This window comes from Sapajus apella, unplaced genomic scaffold, assembly GCF_009761245.1.
Source record: "Sapajus apella isolate SASKATOON/1434 unplaced genomic scaffold, GSC_monkey_1.0 scaffold6, whole genome shotgun sequence".
Classification (NCBI taxonomy): domain Eukaryota; kingdom Metazoa; phylum Chordata; class Mammalia; order Primates; family Cebidae; genus Sapajus; species Sapajus apella.
The window spans coordinates 63011976-63032473 of NW_022436946.1; the positions used below are offsets into that span (position 1 = coordinate 63011976).

At 39.4% G+C, this 20498-nt stretch overlaps 2 long non-coding RNA genes across 2 annotated transcripts in view; one reads left to right on the top strand and one right to left on the bottom strand.

The window, feature by feature from the left end:
- Positions 1-19774, top strand: part of LOC116549628 — a 37182-nt gene extending 17408 nt beyond the window's left edge. The window contains exons 2-3 of the long non-coding RNA XR_004267971.1: positions 19274-19335; positions 19436-19774. This is a non-coding gene — a long non-coding RNA (uncharacterized LOC116549628). The remainder of the gene's footprint in view (positions 1-19273; positions 19336-19435) is intronic.
- Positions 15917-20498, bottom strand: part of LOC116549629 — a 58315-nt gene continuing 53733 nt past the window's right edge. Inside the window, exon 6 of the long non-coding RNA XR_004267973.1 lies at positions 15917-16454. This is a non-coding gene — a long non-coding RNA (uncharacterized LOC116549629). The remainder of the gene's footprint in view (positions 16455-20498) is intronic.

Below are 20498 nucleotides of genomic sequence, written 5' to 3' on the forward strand. Positions count from 1 at the left end.
TATTAAACAATTTATTCAAAAGTATGTATACTTTATGACACACTGGCACAGTGAGTGGAAGTATAGGTTCTGAAATCAAGGTTTCATGGTTTTAAATTCTGATTCTGCTATGTCTTCCGTCAGCGATACTAGATAATAAACTTAAGTCTCTGCTTCCATTTTATTTGTTAAAAGATGTTAGTATTCCACCTGCCTTGTAAAGTTATTATAAAATTAAACAGCAGGTGTACAGTCAGTCAGCACAGCCCTAGTACATAGGTGTTCCACAAATACTAGCTATCATTCAATAGAATAATTTGTAAATACTTTGTGTCTCCTTCAAAGCTAGTTCTCACACAAGCATCTCACTTTTAAAGTGTTTACATAGTATTCATTGTAAGAATGTACTATCATTTATGAAACTTAGCATTTGGTCATAAATTTTTGTCATTCTTTCAAAAAAAGCAACAAATAACAGGATTGGTTTCTGATATGTATCACCAGATTTCCCTTCCACAGGACCATATTAATTTGCTGTTCACTCACTTTAGACTGTGATTTAAATACTTGGTGGGGGGGCAATAGTAGGTTTAAAAAAACTGGTTTTTGTTTTAGTTAACATTATTAATCACCAGCCATTAAGGAACACATTAATTAATATTTATTCTTGTTGAATCTGTGCAATTTTCTGAGGTAGGTAAACCTGCCTCTGTGTGTGTTGTGTGTGTGTGTGTGTGTGTGTGTGTGTGTGTGTGTGTGTGAGTGATGCAGTTTATGTGTGTGGTGCTAGACATTAAGAAATTATGGTAATTTCATATTATTCTGGTCAGGGATCCCTGGAATATCAGAGTTGGCTCCAGTCTATAGCTACTGTTTTCAAGTCTATAGGGTCTCTGGGAGAAAGATTTGTATTAAATATTTGCAATGACAAATGGAAAACAAAAGGACTGTGCACTTTATTCTTAACTAGGACTTGGGCAGCAAACTCCTGGGTAGAAGACTGGAATAAGCCCAGCTGGTTCATGTGGAAATGATGGTTTTTTTGGAATCTAGTTAAGCTTAAATTGTTTCAAACTAAAGCAGGCCATGAGATGAACGCTTTTCACCTCCCCAGTTCTCAGACACATGGAGAGCTTCCCCCCGTTTTACTCCTTTCTGTATATGACCCAGGTCATGTAACCAGAGCAAGCCCATTTGCCCTGGCTGACTGCTGATCTGGCCTTGGACACCTGCCCTGGCCTCTTCTGCCAAAGCAGTAGGTTTGGCCCTGGCTGTCCCTGACAGTTGCGGGTACGGGGGGAGTGACCTTCTCAGCAACTTCAGTCACATGGAAAGAGGAGAAAAGTGAGCTCGCATCTGTGTGCTGTTTTAACAGTAATGCTGCCTAGTGACACACAGACCTAGTCAGTGTTCTCACATCTGCCTTCCTCCTTCCTGAGAATCAGGAGAAAGAAGAGCTCAGACTTTATTTCTCACCTCAAAAAACAATGCATAAAAACTTGCAGCCATTCTCAGAAGCATTGGTTTTCTGTTGGGTTGTTGGTTGTGTTAAGTCAGCCAGAAAGAGGTAGAATAAAAACTGACTTGCTGAGAATTACACATAATCCATGTCACCCCCCAGCTAGGCATCAGCCTGCCGAGAGTGCCATCTTACTCTTTCCTCTTGCTTAATGGTTCATGACATGTTCTTCATTTTCCTCCTACCACTTTCAATTTGTTTTTTGTGAGTTTTTTATGGCTTATTCTCCTGTATTTGGCCATTAAATGTTGCTGTTCCACCAATCAACCCTAGGCCCTTCTGTCATTCTTCTTTCCCTAAGCAGTAACAGCCATGTCCATGGCCTTACTCATGGGCAAATCCAACATTTTCATCTCGACCCCAACCTCTGCTGTTGAGAACTCCATCTGCTAATACCTAATTGCCTAGCGGACATCTCTAGATAGATGTCTCAAAAGTATTCTAAATTCATCATGTACAAGATTTATTTCATTTTTTTCCTCTGAAAATGCTGTTTGCTATTTTAACAAAAGCCATCACTGGCTTGGCACGGTGGCTCATGCCTGTAATCCCAGAACTTTGGGAGGCCAACACGGTTGGATTGCCTGAGGTCAGGAGTTTGAGACTAGCCTGGCCAACATGGGGAAACTGTCTCTACTGAAAAAAAAAAAAAGCACAAAATATTATCTGGGTGTGGTAGTAGGTGCCTATAATCCCAGCTACTTGGGAGATTGAGGCGGGAAAATCACTTGAATCCAGTAGGCACAGGTTGCAGTGAGCCGAGATTGTGCCATTGCACTTTAGCCTGGGTGACATAGCAAGACTCCGTATCCAAACAAAAGGAAAAGAAAAGAAAGGCATCACCACCCAAGCAATTGTGCAAGTCAGAAACCTGAGACTTGTCCATGAATCTTTCTCTCTCCTCCCATCCACCACCAAATTCAGTCAATCACCAGGTCCCACTGATTGTTTTTAACCTTCTTCTATTGTGAACTATAACATACACACAGGGCTGGGTGCAGTGGCTCATGCCTGTGATCCCAGCATTTCGGGAGGCCAAGGTGGGCGGATTACATGGTCAGGAATTCAAGACCAGCCTGACCAATATGGTGAAACGTGATATCTACTAAAAATACAAAAATTAGCCGGGCAAGGTGGTGTACACCTGTAATCCCAACTACTCAGGAGGCTGAGGCAGGAGAATCACTGGAATCCAGGAGGCAGAGGTTGCAGTGAGCCATGATCGTGCCACTGCACTCCAGCCTGGGCGACACAGTGAGACTCCATCCTCCCACCCCCCAAAAAAAACCATACACACAGAAAAATCTTTGAGCGGTGCATCTTTTGTTGTTGCAATCAACAAAGTGTAACCCTGTAACCAATATTCAGGTCATTAAATAGACCAATGCCAGCGCTCCTAAAAGCCCTAATCAACTATATGCCTTCTCCTTCTCAAAAATGTTACCTCTTTCCTGACTTTCATGAAAATCATTTTCTTTTCTAAGATCGCACCGAAACTTGGTATTTTAGTTTTCCCTGCTCTGTGAACTTTATATAAATGGAACCATTTAGTTTATTTTCTTTACTTCGCTGCTTTCACTCAGTGTCATTTTGTGAGATTCACCTGTGTTTTATGGAGCTGTGGTTTGTTCATTAGACATTGCTGAATAATACTCTCCTATGTATCTAACACAATTGTATTCACTCTCTTTTTTGGAGACTGAGTTTCACTCTCTTCACCCAGGTTGGAGTGCAATGGTTCAATCTCAGCTCACTACAACCTCTGCCTCCCGGGTTTAAGCAGTTTTTTCTGCCCCAGCCTCCCAAGTAGCTGGGACTACAGGTGTACACTACCACTTCCGGCTAATTATTGTATTTTTAATAGAGATGGGATTTCACCATGTTGGCCAGGCTGATCTCAGACTCCTGACCTCAGGTGATCTATCTGCCTTGGCCTCCCAAAGGGCAGGAATTAGATGTGAGCCACCATGCCCAGCCTTCACTCTCTTTCTGATGGATATTTGTCTCCAGTTTACAGCAATTATGAATACTGCTGCTATGAACTTTTTTTATATCTTCAGATTTACTTAGTAATGCCAGACTATTTTTCAAAGTGGTTGCAGCAGTTTAGATTCCTACCAACAATGTATGAGAATTCCTGCTTATCCACCTCTTTGCCGAGGCTTAGAATTGTCAATATGTTAAATTTTATTAACCATTCTGGTAGGCATATAATGGGTTTTTGTGTGTAACCGAGGTGTATGTCATACACAATAAAATGTGAAAATGTGCAGCCTAAAAGAATATTTTACATATAAATGTATCTATGTAACCGCTACCAGATGAAAATATAGAATATTTCTATAACCCCAGAAAGTTCTCTCATGCTCTTTTCCAGAAAGAAGCTGCTATTCTATCCACAGTGTTTTGACTTTGGCCACTATACATTCGTTTTGCTTGTTTTTGAACTTCATATAAATGAGCTCAGACAATATGGACTCTGCTGTGTCTGGCTTCTTTTGCCTAGCATAATGTTTTTTTGCAATTTATCCAAGTTGTTGGTTACTCTTTTTTTCTTGCTGAGTTCTGTTGTATCATTATATTACACTTTGTTCATTTTCTTAATGATTGTTTCTAGATTTTGGATATTGTAAATTAAGCTGCTATGAACATTCTTATATATATTTACTTCTCTTGAGTATATATCTAGGAGTGGATTTCTGAGTCATGGGGTACGTCAGTGTTTAACTTTATTAGAAACAACAGAACAGTTTCCCAAAGTGGTTGTACTAATTAACACTCCACATTGGTTTTAATTTGCATTTCCCTGATTACTAATGAGATTGAGCAGCAATATATATATATTATATAATATATATATATATATATATATATATATATATATAATATATATTATATATATATATATATTTGGCCATTTGTATATCTTCTGTTTGAAGAGCTTTTTGAAGTCTTTTGCCTAATTTTCTGGTAGGTGTTCTTTGTTTTAATGGTTTGTATAAGGGATAAATATGTTGATCCCCTCCCCTCCCTGCTTCATATCTGTGTTGCAGCTATCTTTTACTAGCTAGTGGCTAGCCTTTTTATTCTCTTAAAGGTACCTCTTTGCTAACAGAAACATTTTTAATTTTTGTTTTTAATTATTACGGATACATAACAACCATACATATTTATGGGGTAGATGTGGTATTTTAAGGCAAACATACTATACATAATTATCAAATTAGGGTAGAGTACCCCATCACCTGAAGCACTTATCATTTCTTCATGTTAGGAATATTCCAATTCTAGTCTATTAGTTATTTTGAAATATAAAATAAATTACTGTTAACTGTGTTGCCCTATTGTGCTGCTGAACACTAGAGTTATTTATTCTTTTTAACTGTATTTTTGTACCTATTCACCAATCCCTCCTTATTTCCCACTTCCCTTCCTATCCTCTACTCTGTCTACATGGGTTCAGTTTTTTTCTTTAGAGCCCACATATGGGTGAGGTACATGCAATGTTCGTCTTTCTGTGCATGGCTTATTTCACTTAGCATGATGTCCTCCAGTTTTATCCATGTTGTTGCAAATGGCAAGATTGCATTTATTTTGATGGCTGAATAGCACTGCATTGTGTACAAGTACCACATTTTCTTTATCCATTCATCTATTGATGGACACTTAGGTTGATTCTGTATTTTGGCTATTGTGAATAGTGCTGCAGTAAGCATGGGAGTGCAGGAATTTTCAATATACTGATTTCTTTTTGGGGGGTGTATACATAGCAATGGGATTGCTGGATCACATGGTAGTTCTATTTTTAGTTTATTTTTTGGGAACCTCCACATAGCGATTGTACTAATTTACATTCCCAACAACAGTGTACAAGGGTTCCCCTTTTTCCACATCCTTGTCATCATCTGTCATTGCCTGTCATTTTGATAAAAGCCATTTAAGCTGGAGTGAGATATCTCATTGTAGTTTTGACTTGCATTTCTCTGATTAAAGAAATTCTTAATTTTAATGTTGTTGAGCATTTCTGACTTTTCCTTTGTAATCGGGGTTTTTGTATCCCTGTGTGAAGATAACCTACATTATTTTCTGTTATCATTTGCCTTTCACATTTAAATCAACAATCTCTGGAATTTTTGTCTGTATGGTGTGAGATGGGGTCAGTTTGTTTTCCTAGATGACATGATGATGATGATGTTGATGATGTTGTTTAGTTCCATTTATTGAAAAGGTCATCCCCTCCTGCTCTGTAGAGCTTCCTTTGTCACAAATCAGGTGATTGTGTATACAAGGATTTGCCTGCCTCTTCTCTTCCTGGTTTCCTGAGACCTTTTCAGAGTGGAATGTTGGCCAGGTCAAAACTATTTTCATAGTAACACTTGGTGATTTTTTGCCTCAGACTCATTCTCTCACAAGTGTACGATAGGGTTTTCCAGAGGCCACATGAAATGCAGTGTTGCAACAGATTGAGTGCAGAAGCAGATAAGAGAACCAAGCAGTCTCCAAAACAAAGGAGATTTCCAAAAATGTCGAACAGTGCCACTCTTCTCACTTTTTTTTAAATTTGTTTTGGAAAACAGTTATTTTTTTATTAAAGTGTTACTTATGTTAGCATATAACAGATTTCTTATTATTTTTAAATTAATGAATTGATATTAAAAACTTTCCTGTTTTGGCTGGGCATGGTGGCTCATGCCTGTAATCCCAGCACTTTGGGAGGTTGAGGCGGGCAGATCACCTGAGGTCAGGAGTTCGAGACCAGCCTGGGCAACATGCTGAAACCCTGTCTCTAATAAAAATACAAAATTAGTGGGATGTGGTGGCACATGCCTGTAATCCCAGCTACTCAGGAGGCTGAGGCAGGAGAATTGCTTGAACCTGGGAAGCAGAGGTTGCAGTGAGCCAACATCATGCCACTGCACTTTAGCCTGGGGGACAAAGGGAGACTCTTTCTCAATAAATAAATACATTAATTAATTTTCTGTTTTAATTTCTAATGTGTTAAATATAATAGCTATAACCCATGTTAACTAAAGCATTTTAGAATCTCAATAGTTTGCAGGAATGTCAAACCAAAAAGTTTGAGAATCACTCATCTAGTTTTATGTCTTGATATCCAGTGGATAATAAATCTAGGTTTTGTGTGACCCTGGGCCCTGTGTATTTTTCCACATACATTTTAGAATCAGCTGTGTTGTTCCACAAGAATACCTGTTAGGATTTTGATTGGAATTGTGTTGAATTGGTTTGGAATAATTGAAATTTTTTTGTTTTGCTTTTAGTTACACCTACTGTAATGGGAATTTGAAATCTTTCTACAATTGAATCTTCTGATTCATAAACATTATTTCTCCATGTGTTTTGGTCTTTAATTTTTTTTCTCAATATTGTTATATAATTTTCTGTATAAAGGTTTTGCGTATTTTCCAAACAGAATTTTTGAAGGAAAAAATTCTACTTAGAAATAAACTGGCCAGGCACCGTGGCTCATGACTGTAATCCCAGCACTTTGGGAGAGAGGCTAAGGTGGGAGGATCACTTGAGCCAAGGAGTTTGAGATGAGTTTAGGCAACACATTGAGACTCTATCTCTACAAAGGAAAAAGTTAAATAAACAATAATTAACAAGAATTAACAAGAAAATGAAAGATAGTTCTGAAAAATATTACAGAACTTTACTGAAGCTCATAAAAGATAGAATAAATGCTAAAACATATTTTGTTCTTGAATAGGATAGCTCTCACATTGATAAGATGTAAGTATCCCCTCTAAGTTGCTGTATTTTATATTGTTAGAAAGAAACTTTTTTTTTTTTTAACCTTTCATGATTTCTAAAGTTAAGGTATGCCTTAAAACTGATGACCTCTTTCAGGTACTTTTGGCCATGTGGTAATTATAAAGTTAGATTAGGAGCATCTTAATCAATTTATTTTACATAACTTTCCTTTCATTATAAGCACAAGTCAATATGAAAACAGAAGCATTTAAGTCTAAAGAAGCTCTTACATGTGGCATAAAATAACTGCATCTTACATTGAAAATGTCTTAAATTTGGTGAAATCGGCCAGGCACAGTGGCTCTCACCTATAACCCAGCACTTTGGGAGGCAGAGGTGGGAGGATTACTTGAGGCCAGGAGTTGGAGACCAGCCTGGCCTCCAATGTAATAAGATGCCATCTCGGGGGGGGGAGATATATATATATATATGTATATACTAAAAAACATATGTATATATATACATACACACGTAATTTGTGAGTTTAAAGTAATCCCAATTAATATCTCTAGGCTTTTCAAAACTTAATTCTGAAGTTTTTATGAAAGAACAAAAATGAAATTTTTCACAAAAATTATGAAACTCTTTCATCAAGGGGGTAATAGTGCTGTCAAATATTCAGGTATATGTTGAAGCCAAACCAATTTGAGCATCAGATCACTGGCACAGAGTTGAGAGCACTGAAGTAGCCTCATTTATAGGAATGTTTTGTGTGGTCAACAGTGGTATATGATGAAAATAGTGAATTTTTTAGTAAATAGTATTGGATGAACTGAGTAGCAGTTTGGAAAAAAGATAGCTTGCTATCTCACTTTTTTTTTTTTTTTTTTTTTTTTTGATACGGCGTCTCCTTCTTGCCCAGGCTAGAGTACAGTGGTGCGATCTTGGCTCACTGCAACCTCCACCTCCCAGGTTCAAGTGACTCTCCTGCCTCAGCCTCCCGAGTAGCTGGGATTACAGGCATCTGCCACCACACCTGGCTAATTTTTTTTTTTTTTTTTTTTTTTGTTTGTTAAGTAGAGATGGGGGTTTCACCATGTCAGCCAGGCTGGTTTTGAACTCCTTACCTCAAGTGATCCACCTGCCTTAGCCTCCCAAAGTGCTAGGATTATAGGCGTGAGCCACCAAGATCATACCACTGCACTGCACTCAACTCCAGCCTGGGCAACAGAGCAAGACTTCTCATCTAAAACAAACAAACAAAAAACAACCTTGACATGGCAAAAACTCTAGTATAAACAAAATTGGGACACCAGTTTATCAAAAGTAGTTGCCATACAGCATGTTCAAAGGGCTACTTTCCTTTACAAAGTAGGATCACTTGCTAATAGAAAAGGCCAACAGCTCAGTAGACACATTAGAGACAGTTCAAAGGAAAGACAAGTGACTTTCATACATAAATGTATGAAATGTTCCTCAGTTGCAGTTGTTATAAGAGAAAAGCAAATTGAAACTGTCCTGAAAGCATTTTAAAAATCCGATTAGCCAAGATTAAGAACTTTGATTAGCTGTTGGCTAAGGTGTAGAAAAATAGCTACTTCCGTATATTAATGGTAAGATTCTAAACTCTATGGAGAGTAATTGAATAATATTTATTAAAATTTAAGAATATACATACCTTGTGTAGTATAGATAAGTTTAGATAAGTTGTGATGTATTTACATAATGAGACACTATAGAGCAATAAGAATGAATGAATTACAATTCACACAACATGAATGACTCACAAGCATGTTAGGTGAAAGAGCCAAACTCAGAAATACATGTTCAGAAACAGACAAAATTGTTGTGTTAGAAATCAGGGTAGTATTACTCTTGGGGAGCTCACTGGACAGAGACATGAGGGGCTTTTGGAGGTTTATAATCTTCATTTCTTTTTTTTTTTTTTTTTTTTCTTTTTTTGTCTGTGTTAGGTGGGATTATATTGGGAAAATTCATTGAGCTATGAACTTAAGAATTATGTACTGTTCTGAATGTATGCTATACTTTAGTACACATTTTTATGTAAATAAAAATAGCGTGCATACATGCAGTCACACATAAAGAATGCACGTAACTTTTGTTTTAGCAGTTTTATCCTAGGCATATAACATATATGTACACACACACTTTCATATGTGGGGATTAAAAATACCACAAAGGTATTCATTGCTGTGTTTGTAAGCACAAAAGTTCATACAAAACCTAATTACTCATAAGTAGGGAACTGGTAAAATAATTGATATAGCCATATAGTGAATTAATAGCAGCTCTTAAAAGTAGTAAGGCAGCTTGATATGAAGTAATTTAGTAGCCTCTAACGTATAGTAAATGAAAAGACCAAAGTGCCTGCATAGTACATGTAGTATGCTACTATTTGTGTGTAGGTGTGTTTTATCTCACAAGGCATATATTTGCAAGCATGTATAGATAGAATATATTTGGAAAGATGAGACTATATCCTAACATTGGCAGTCTCTGAGGAGTGGAAGTGAGTGGCCATAAGGCACAATTAGGTGATACTTTCTATACTAATTTGTGACTTGAGTTATTTTTATTTTTAATTGTGATAAAATGCATATACCAAAACTTATTACCTTAAACATTTTTAAGGGTACAGTTCAGTAGTGTTAAGTATTTTCATATTGTACAACCAGCCTCCAAAACTTTTTCATAGCCATTTAACAAGTACTTAATACTTCCACCTGCCCTCAGCAGTCACCATTCTACTTTCTGAGTCTATAAATTGGACTACTCTAGATAGCTCATGCAAGTGGAGTCATATAGTATTTGTCATTTTGTAACTGGTTTGTTTCACTTAGCACAATGTTCTCAAGGTCCATACTATTTTGTGACTTTTGAATTCTGTACTTTGTTCATTTATTACCCATTTTCAAAAGAGCATTAAAGTATAAAGACATGACATTATTCAGAGCTGGTTAATTACATGGTAAAAAGTTGATGACTGGTGTGTCTTTTTCATTTCAACCAATATTAAATGCCAGTTTGGGCAGCAAGACAACTTTATGCCAAAGCACCATTTGAAGCTGGGTTTATGACGTGTTTCTCCTTTTGTCATCTATGGGTAACCCCAAAATGCAGGCTCAAGTCCCCAGCCTCTTGACTCTGCTTAACAGTTTCCCCCCCTTGGTTACTGTATATCTTTGGCCTGCTCTTCCAAATCTACCTCTTTTCCCCCAAAACAGGCTACTTCTATGCCAAGGTTATGGCTTCCTCCTTGCAGATTTTCCTTACATCTCTGACCTGGAAAAGGGGAGGTTTTCATTCTGCTAGCTTTTTAATGCTCCTTTGAGATCATTATTCTGGAGCCCTCTGCAATAATATTGTTTCTCATGGATTGAAATTCATTGTTTCCAGTAGGATTTTTGACTGGATGTGGAAACAGAACAAGTTGAAATGACTCTGAAGCTTATAGGAGGACTGAGTATCATTAACTGGCACAGAGGGAGACAGGCTGTAGGTGGAAAATATGTGACTTGCTTTTTGAAAATAGTGGTGTGAGATTCTGGCCTGCAAAAACAGCTAAGAGTTATGAGCTAGAAATGGGGACTTAAAAAAATAGGTTGGGTGTGGGTGTGTGTGTGTGTGTACGCATGTGTGTATTGAAAATACAGAAAAATAAGATAATGTTACCCATAAAACAGATCATTATTCTTAACACTTTAAGTGAATTAACTTCTGTTTTTTCCTCTGGCTGTATGTGCATAAAAGTATTTTTATAGCCAGCATGGTGGCTCATGCCTATAATCCTAGCACTTCAGGAGGCTGAGGCCGGTGGATCACTTAAGACCAGGAGTTCAAGACCAGCCTGGCCAGTGGTGAAACCCCATCTCTACTAAAAATACAAAAATTAGAGCTGGGCATGTTGGCACGTGACTGTGGTCCCAGCTACTCGAGAGGCTGAGGCCCAAGAATTGCTTGAACCCCGGAGGCAGAAGTTGCAGTGAGCCAGCATTGCGCCACTGAACTGCCTGGGTGACAGAGCAAGACTCTCTCAAAAAAAAAAAAAAAAATTATACACAAACACACACATTTTAAAGTGTAGAAATTACATTTTTTATTCACCTTTTCCCCCCTCTGTGAATGAAGAAGTCCAAGGCTGTCACATAGTTACTTCTGTTAAGAGCCCCAAAAGAGGTCATGAATGAATTTGTGGGACTTGTTGAAATTTCACAGTGTGACGTCTTACACAGTTGTAGAAGGAAATGTGGCAAGAATAGGATTTTGGAAATTTGCCTAAACTTTTCTAAAACTTTCAGGATTCAAGAATCAGAAATCATAATCAAAGAGGTAGGAGAATTAAGAGTTCAATGCCAAACTAAGAAGAGCAGAGCAAATTCCAAGAAAAAAGGAAGAAAAATATTGTTTGGTGTTTTAAAGAGGTAGAGCTCAATGAAGACTAAGCCCTGAGATACTAAATTGAGGGCATAATGGCACGCACATGCTTATAATCCGAGCGCTTTGGGAGGCCTCGGTGGAAGGATGCTTGGAGCCCAGGAGTTTGAGGTTGCAGTGAGTTATGAGCCACTGCACTCCAGCTTGGGCAAGAGTGGTACCTTGTCTCAAAACAGCAACAACAAGATACGAATTTAAGAAACTGTTACTTGAATATATATTTGAATATATATTCTGTCCAGCAGTGATGGAATAACAAGGAATGGATTTACCTTGCTATTTTAAGCAACTAGAAAACTGGACAATATATGAAATAGCAATTTGTAATGTACTGGGTAACAGGCAGCACAAGACTGTGGTCACTGAAAGGTGGGAAACATGCTGAGTTCTGTGGTTGCTCCACTTTATTATCTGGAGGTAGTTTTCAGGGTGCAGAGCAGGGATGGGGAACCCAAATTAAAGTGTCTTACTTAATTGAAAAGATGGGATTGGCAGGGAGCGAAGATTGTCATAATTTGTGGGGCAGAGTACCAGAGATGTGGGAGTTGTACATAGAACTCCAGAGGTAGGTGGAGGATTCTCCTGAAGTCAGGTTGAGTCCTGACCTACACATGCATGAGAGGAGGGCACCTGAGGTCAGAGAAGGAACCCCACTGGAAAGGAGCAGGCCAAATGATTCCTGGAACTCACACAGAGCTGGGAATCTGTGTTGCCATTAGCCAGAGTACATACAAGGGCATCAAAAGGGCATGGCCTTTTGTAATGAGGCTAAATTAGCACTAAATTAAAGGGTACTCTGGACCTACTGTCAATGAAAAAGCAAGTCTTGGAAGATCCAGCCAATTTAAAGAATCTTACCTGTCTGTGAGAACAAAGTCCAGTGCTATTTAAGGAAATACACACAATCTGAAACACAAAACTCACAATGTTAGGCATTCAGTAAAATGACCAGGCATGCAAAGAAAAAAAAAAAAAGGAAAATATGGCATAATCAGGAGAAAAATCAACTAGATCCAGAAATGACAGAGATGATGGAATTAACAAAGACATGAAAACAACAATTACAAATATGTTCTTGGTTCAAAAAGTAGAGGAAATGGTTAAAATAACGGGAAGAGAACTAGAAGGTATATTTTGAAAAGACCCAAACAGAACACCTAGAGTTGGAAATAAATTTTAAAGTACAATGATGGCATTAACAGTAGTTGAGGCACTGCATATCGGTGAGCTTCAAGACAGCAATAGAAGCTGTCCAAAATGAGAACAGAAAGCAAAATGGAAAAATTGATACATCATCAATGACTATAACAAGGCTAATTGTTAGAGATAGAAACAGTCTGATATATATATAATTGGAGCCCCAGAAAAGAGTGAAGGGGAGAACAGAAAAAGATTGTAAAAAAAATAATGACCAGAAATTTTCCAAATTTGATGAAAACTATAAGCCCACATATTTAAGAATACCAAGGAGAATAACTATAAAGGTAACCACACGAAGGCACATCATCATCACATTGTTGGTAACCAATAATAAAGAGAAAATCTTGAAAGTAGGCAGAGAAAAAATACGCATCATGTACAGAGTAACAGAGATAAGAATGACAGCAGACTTCTTATCAGAAACTTGGCAAATTAATATACAATGGAGAGACCTCTTTATTTTTTATTTTATTTTATTTTTTATTTTGTTGGAGACAGAGTCATTCTTGCCCAGTCAGGAGTGCAGTGGTGTGATCTTGGCTCACTGCAACCTCCACCTTCTAGGTTCAAGCAATTCTCCTGCCTCAGCCTCCTGAGTAGGTGAGATTACAGGTGCATGCCACCACACCTGACAAATATTTTTGTATTTTTAGTAGAGATGGATTTTCACTATGTTGGCCAGGCTGATCTCAAACTCCTGACCTCGTGATCTGCCTGCCTCCGGCTCCCAAAGTGCTGGGATTACAGCTGTGGGCCACTGCGCCCGGCCTGGAGAGACATCTTTAAAGTACTTTTTTAAAAAGCCTGCTGGGGCTGGGTGCAGTGGCCAACACCTGCAATCTGAGCAGTTTGGGAGGCGGAGGCAGAAGAGTTGCTTGATTCCAGGAGTTCGAGACCAGCCTGGGTGACATGGCAAAACCCCATCTCTACAAAGAATACAAAAAATCAGCCAGGCACGGTGGCTTGCTTGTGGTCCCAGCTCCTTGGGAGACTGAGGTGAGAGGATCGCTTTAGCCTGGGAAGCAGAGGCTTCAGTGAGCTATAATTGAGCCACACTGCACTTTAGCCTGGGTGACAGAGTGAGACCCTGTCTCAAAAAAAAAAAAAAAACAGGCCTACTGGAACTTGTTGCTGGTAGGCCTCCGCAAGAAATGTTGAAGCTGTTCAGGCAGAAAGCAAATGACAAAGGATTGAGAAGTGCTAGAAATGATAATTATGGGAGTAAAAATAAGACAATTTTTTTTTCTTTTTTAATCTCTTTAAAGATTGTTGTATTGAAGTTGATTGCTAACAGGTACAGGATTTCACTTTTTGTGTGATGGAAATGTTCTGCAATTAGTGGTAATGGTTGTGCACCATTGTAAATTAAAGAATTAGTAGCTTTTAAAAGATAGTGTTTAAAGCAAAAATAATAATGCATTATAAGTTTTATAACGTGGGAGTAAAAGGTATGACAATAGCACAAGGAATGAAAGGGGATGGGAAGGGTATAAGAAACATTACTAAGGCTTTATTTATTTATTTATTTATTTGACAGAGTATCGCTTTGTTGCTCAGACTGGAGTGTGGTGGCACAATCCCTGCTCACTGCAACCTTTGCCTCCTGGGTTCAACAGTTCTGCCTCAGCCTCCCAAGTAGCTAGGATTTCAGGTATGCACCACCACACCCAGCTAATTTTTGTATTGTTAGTGGACGTGAAGTTTCACCATGTTAGCCAGGCTGGTCTTGAACTCCTGACCTCAGGTGATTGACCTGACCTTAAGTGATCTGCCTTCCTCAGCCTCCCAAAGTGCTGGGATTGCAGGCGTGAGCTACCATGCCTGGCAAAAACCTTAGTAAGGTTCTTAAGCTGTATATAAAGTGGAGTCATCAAATTTACATCTAGAAAATTAAAACAATTTATGGTCCCGCTTCAAATGTATGGGAGTGCCAGTTTAACCGTATCCTTGTCCATGTGTGTATTCGTTTAAAAACATTGCCACCGAGTTGTTTTTAAAAACTTGATTACCCTAGACACCCAGTCCTCACCGTGCTTGAGGGATATTTTATCTCTGAGATCTCTGAAATTCTATCAGAATCTCTTTACCTTAAATTTGACTAAAACATAAAATGTATACATTTATTTATTTTCTTTCCTACTCTTCCTACGCCCTTTCTTCATAAGCATAGTAATTTCTTTTGTTACTACTTCAGCTTCAGTTGTTCTAGAATGTGAACATTTTGAAGACACATTCCATGTCTCTCTTATTCTCTATTGTATCATGGCTGTAGTATACTAGATTCTCCATGCTCAATAAATTTGTCAAAAAAAACTACTGTTTTCTTTCTATACACAGTATTGGTAAGGTTGATCTGCATATTTCTAACATCTTTTTCTTTCATCTTGTTAATCTATTTTGTCTTTTTGATTTGAGTTGTAAAATAATTCATTTACTTATTTTTTTGTGTTACTAATTTTTGTTTGTTTATATTGCATCTGCTACTTATTGCTTCTATTGCTGTTTTAAATTTGGCAAATCATGCTTTTCATCTCTGAAAATCTTTTCATCTCTGAAATCTTTCCTCAGATTATTCTGATTTCATTTTTACATATTCAAAATTCACTCAAATTCTATTAAAATATTAAGCACCTTGCATTTCATATTTTTCTTCAACTTATACCACATACTGTGAGACTGTCAAGCTTTTACATCTTTTTTTCAGCTCTAGGGCATTTAAACTTTAATATTAGTGTGTTTAAAACCCCTTAGGACTGGGAAATAAAAGAAAATGGAGTACCCATTTCTTCCTTCAATCCAGCCACCTCAACACATAATTAAAATTTGGTATTGGTGCTGGACACAGTGGCTCACACCTCTCATCCCAGCACTTTGGGAGGCTGAGATAGGCAGATCCTGTTAGCCCAGAAGTTTGAGACCAGCCTGGGCAACATCGTGAAACCCCATTTCTACAAAAAATTAGCTACACATGGTGGCTTTTGCCTGTGACCCCAATACCTGGGAGGCTGAGGTGGGAGGATTGCTTGAGCTCAGGAGGATGAGGTTGCAGTGAGCTGTAATTGTACTCCAGCCTGGGTGACAGAGCAAGACCCTGTCTCAAAAAAAAAAAAAAAAAAATTATGAAACTTTTATTAGTATAAAGTTAAGTCTAAGAGTTTTATTTGCAAAGATTACCATGTGGGAGTAATCTCTAGACATTTTTGCCTTCCTGGCCTATTTTGTAAGATCCCCCAAAGGTGGAGAACTGGATCAGGAAAATAAGCAGAGCTTGAATACACACTGCCATTTTTGAGAGGAAAACAAATTCAGAACTTGAAAGAATTGGAGTTATTTCTTTCCTTAATTACACTTTGGAGTTTTGCCCTCGGGACCGAGAAATGAATGTGAGTTATTCTTCCCTAGGAGTCCAGTCTAATGCTAGACATACATGGTAATAAGCACAGTCAGTGCAACAGAAATTGGTGGCGTGAAGGTAAAGTGAAGCGACCCATAATTCATGGTTGATGTTTTCCACTGAGGGGCCAGCATGGGTTTTATGCAGAATGGAGGACATTTGAGATTTCATTTTGGGGTAATAGGAGACTGTAACCTGGGACAGGTAAAAAGAAATTACAAAGCAATGCTTATGCTCAGGTTGGAAACTTTGAATTTGTACTGGTGCTAATTGTGCATTTTTTCCTAGTAGTATTTACCGCCCCTATGCAGGGGTGGAAAATGAAACTAATGTATTTATTCAAAATAAGTGATTTGAAGGAAAATGCGACTGAGCAAAGTAGTGTTTTATAATCAGCCCCAGTTTTCGGGATAAGACTGCTAGAGACTCATTACTTTTTACATTATAATGTGAAATTAATCATTAAAATCTGAAGTAAAAATGGAGGTTTTTGGCCAGGTGCAGTGGCTCATTTCTGTAATCCAAGCACTTTGGGAGGCTGAGGTGAGTGGCTCACTTTAGAGCAGGAATTCAAGACCAGCCTAGTTACCAACAGGGTGAAACCCTGTCTCTACTAAAAATACAAAAATTAGCCCAGTGTCTTGGCTTATGCTTGTAACCTCAGCTACTTGGGAGGGAGGCTGAGGTGGGAGGATCACTTGAACCCAGGAGATGGAGGTTGCAGTGAGCCAAGATCATGGCACTGCACTCCGGCCTGGGAGACGGAGCAAGACTTCATCTCAAAACAACAAAGAAACAAACCAAACATACATGGTATGTTTCAGCCCGTTGTACTTACTCTCCTTGTCCAAGTTAAAATTGTCCCTTTTTTAGCCTGTAGTGCCACTTCTGCTTGGCTCTTGGGCCTTGTAACAATCTTGTTTATGCTTAGTTTCCTTGTTGTCCAATGTGACACGGTGTTCCTGGCTTATCTTCTATATTTCCTGCCCAGCCACTTTTCCAAGAAGAATGTGAACATTTAAAACAAAAACAGTTTCAGGACCCCAGTCGCACCCAAACCAGCTTAATCAGAATCCCTGGTAAGGATAGGGCCCGAATACAGACAGGGTCCCCAGAGTGGAGTGCAGTGGTGGGATCTCAGCTCACTGCAACCTCTGCCTCCTGGGTTCAAGTGATTCTCCTGCCTCAGCCTCCTGAGTAGCTGGGACTACAGCTGTGAGCCACCACTCTCAGCTAACTTTTGTATTTTTAGTAGAAACAGGGTTTTGACATGTTGGCCAGGCTGGTGTCCAACTCCTGACCTCAAGTGATCCGCCCGCCTTGGCCTCCCAAAGTGCTGGAATTACAGGCATGAACCACCACACCCTGCCAGGATACAGTATTTTTTAAAAAGCATGCCCAGCCTTGGATGGAAAACCACTTGAGGAGAGTATGCTGTCTTATCGGGCTCTGTAAACACCTTATCTCTGCACAAGGCTGGGACTTTGAGTGGAGTCCTTGGCTGAAGCTCTCATTGCTACATGGTGACCTTTATTCCTCCTGTTTAAAGCTTGTGTTTCAGAATTTTGACCCGAATGCGTCCGTGTTGAAAGCCGGGCTTGGTCTGTCATCCCAGGACTCTGTGTCGGTCCCTTTCCTTGCGTATTTGTTGAGTTGGGGCTCATCTTCACGCCTCTGGGAAATAAGTTATTTGATAGCTTGCTTAGAGTCTCAATACTTTCCCTTACCCTTAGAATGAATACCAAAATATGTGGCCTGCAGTGTAGACTATGCACAGCCTTCAGTGTAGACTGCTTAGGCGCCCTCTTGGTTCCTGGAGTCTGCCATGCTTTCTTCTACCACCAGGCCTTTGCACACGCTGCTATCTGCTGGGAATGCCTTGCCTTTCCTCATTACTTAGTTCTCCTCTACTCATCTTTCAGGTGCCAGCTTGACTGTCTTCCTTGGGGGAGCTTCTCTGACCTTGATACACCAGATCAGCCTCCATGTGCTGACTTTGTCTCATTGGTAATATTTCTCTACCTTCAGGACACATATCAAGGCCCAGAAGTTGCAGTTTTGCATTTGTTTGTGTGATCATTTGATGCATGTCTCTCTGGAGCCTGACTCTTTGGGGCTCACATCCTGTCTCTACCAGTTTTAGCTGTGGGACCTTGAACAAATCATTTCATCTCTGGTCCCCAGTTTCTTTTAACTGCAAAACAGGGATGATATAATACTTTCACCTACATTGTGAGGTGGGGATGAAGATTACATAGGGTAATTTGTGTAAAGCACTTAGAACAGAGCTAGCTACTAATAGTAGAGAATCTTGGCAGGTATTACTGATGATTACTTCAGGAGACCACAAGCTCCATACAGGCAGGGGTCATTTCTGTTTGTTTAGATTTGTATGCAGGCCACTTGGCACATGGATGGTGCTCAGGAAATATTTGTTGGATGAATGAATGAAGTAGAGATAATAGTAATAACATGTTTATAGAATTCCATGAGGATATAAAATAATGCAAGTATATAAGTTCTTGGTAGCATGTCTAGCTCATAGTAGGTGGTCAATAAATATTCAATGCCTGAATGAGGAAAATGGGGACAATAGTAATACCAGCTTAGGAGGTTGTCATGGGAATCTAAGGTAACCCTGTAGTACCTTGTAGAGTGCCTAGCACATAGTAGGTGCTCAGAAAATATTTGTTGAATGAATGAATGAAGTGGGGATGATGGTAACACCAGCTCCTATGGTTACTGTGGGGATAGAAGGCAGGTCGATAGCTTGTTGTATTGTGGTTGCACCTGGTAGACACTCTGTTGAGTGAAAAGAGAGGAGGTGCTATGAGTTTCTTTCTCCTGGGGCTTAGGAGAGAATCCTTTTGGGGTACAGAATGGTATGGAGCAGTCGCTGGTCCTCTTGAAGGAAGAATGGGCAGCTTGCTACTCCTTGCCAAGCTCTAACCTGGATGAAAAGTTGAATAATTCCTTTCCCTCTTCCTCCCTAAGCTGTTCTTTCTTTCCACTAGAATCTTTGCCCAGAGTCCAGTACCTCCTTCCTGTCCAGGATCACCTTCTCATGGATCACAGGGTAAGACGGGGCCCCCAAGACCTCAGGGAGGTGGTGGGGAATGAATGAATGAACATGCTGAGCTCCCCACTTGACTTCTGTCTCCTTCGCTCTTCTGCAGAGTTGTCTTGAATCAGCCTGTGCTGACCATGTGGTCTTGGAGACACTAACATTGTCCCCCCAAGTCCATCACCTTGAATCTGATAAACACATGAGCCATGAGCAGCTTAAGTATCTGCAGAAGGCTTGGCCTAGGACAGCCATACAGTGGACTGTTCTTGCTTTAGCTTCAGATTTGGGTTTTTATTTATTTATTTATTTATTTGTTGCCTAGACATCATGTTCAACCTGACAGATTTGGGTTTTTTAAATATTAGGTATAGTTATTATTGACATTGTTTTCCTCCCATCCCCCACTCCTTAGAAAAATAATACTGTCTCACCATAGGAAACGTGGGTTTAGAAAACACATGTGCAGATCAGTAGTAAGGAAACACCCAGAGGCAACAGCTGTCACCATTTTAGTATGCCTCCTTCTGGTCTTCTTTTCTTTTTGAGATGGAGTCTCACTCTGTCTCCCAGGCTGGAGTGCAGTGGTGGGATATCAGCTCACTACAACCTCTGCCTTCTGGGTTCAAGTGATTCTCCTGCTTCAGTCTCCTAGGTAGGTAGAATTACAGGTGTGCACCATCGTGCATGGCTAATTTTTGTATTTTTAGTAGAGACGGGGTTTTGCCATGTTGGCCAGGCTGGTCTTGAACTTCTGACCTCAGGTGATCCACCCACATCAGCCTCTCAAAGTGCTGGGATTTCAAGTCTGAGCCACCATGCCCAGCCACCTTGTGGTTTTCTTTTTGTATATCTTTTTCTGCCTGTCGTCAACATCTTATTGGGGATTATTTGAAGAATCTTTCTTTCACCCTAATATGCATCATCTTTTTGGTTTCTTGGACGCAGGCTTTCGCTCTGTTGCTCAGGCTGGAGTGCAGTGGCACAATCGTAGCTCCCTGCAGTCTTGATCTACCGGGTTCAGGTAATGCTCCTGCCTCAGCCTCCTGAGTACCTGGGATTATAGGCACGCTCCACCGTGCCCAACATATTTTTCTCTTTTTTGTAGAGATGGGATTTTACCATGTTGCCCAGACTGGTCTCCAACTCCTGAGCTCAAGTGATTTTTCTGCCTC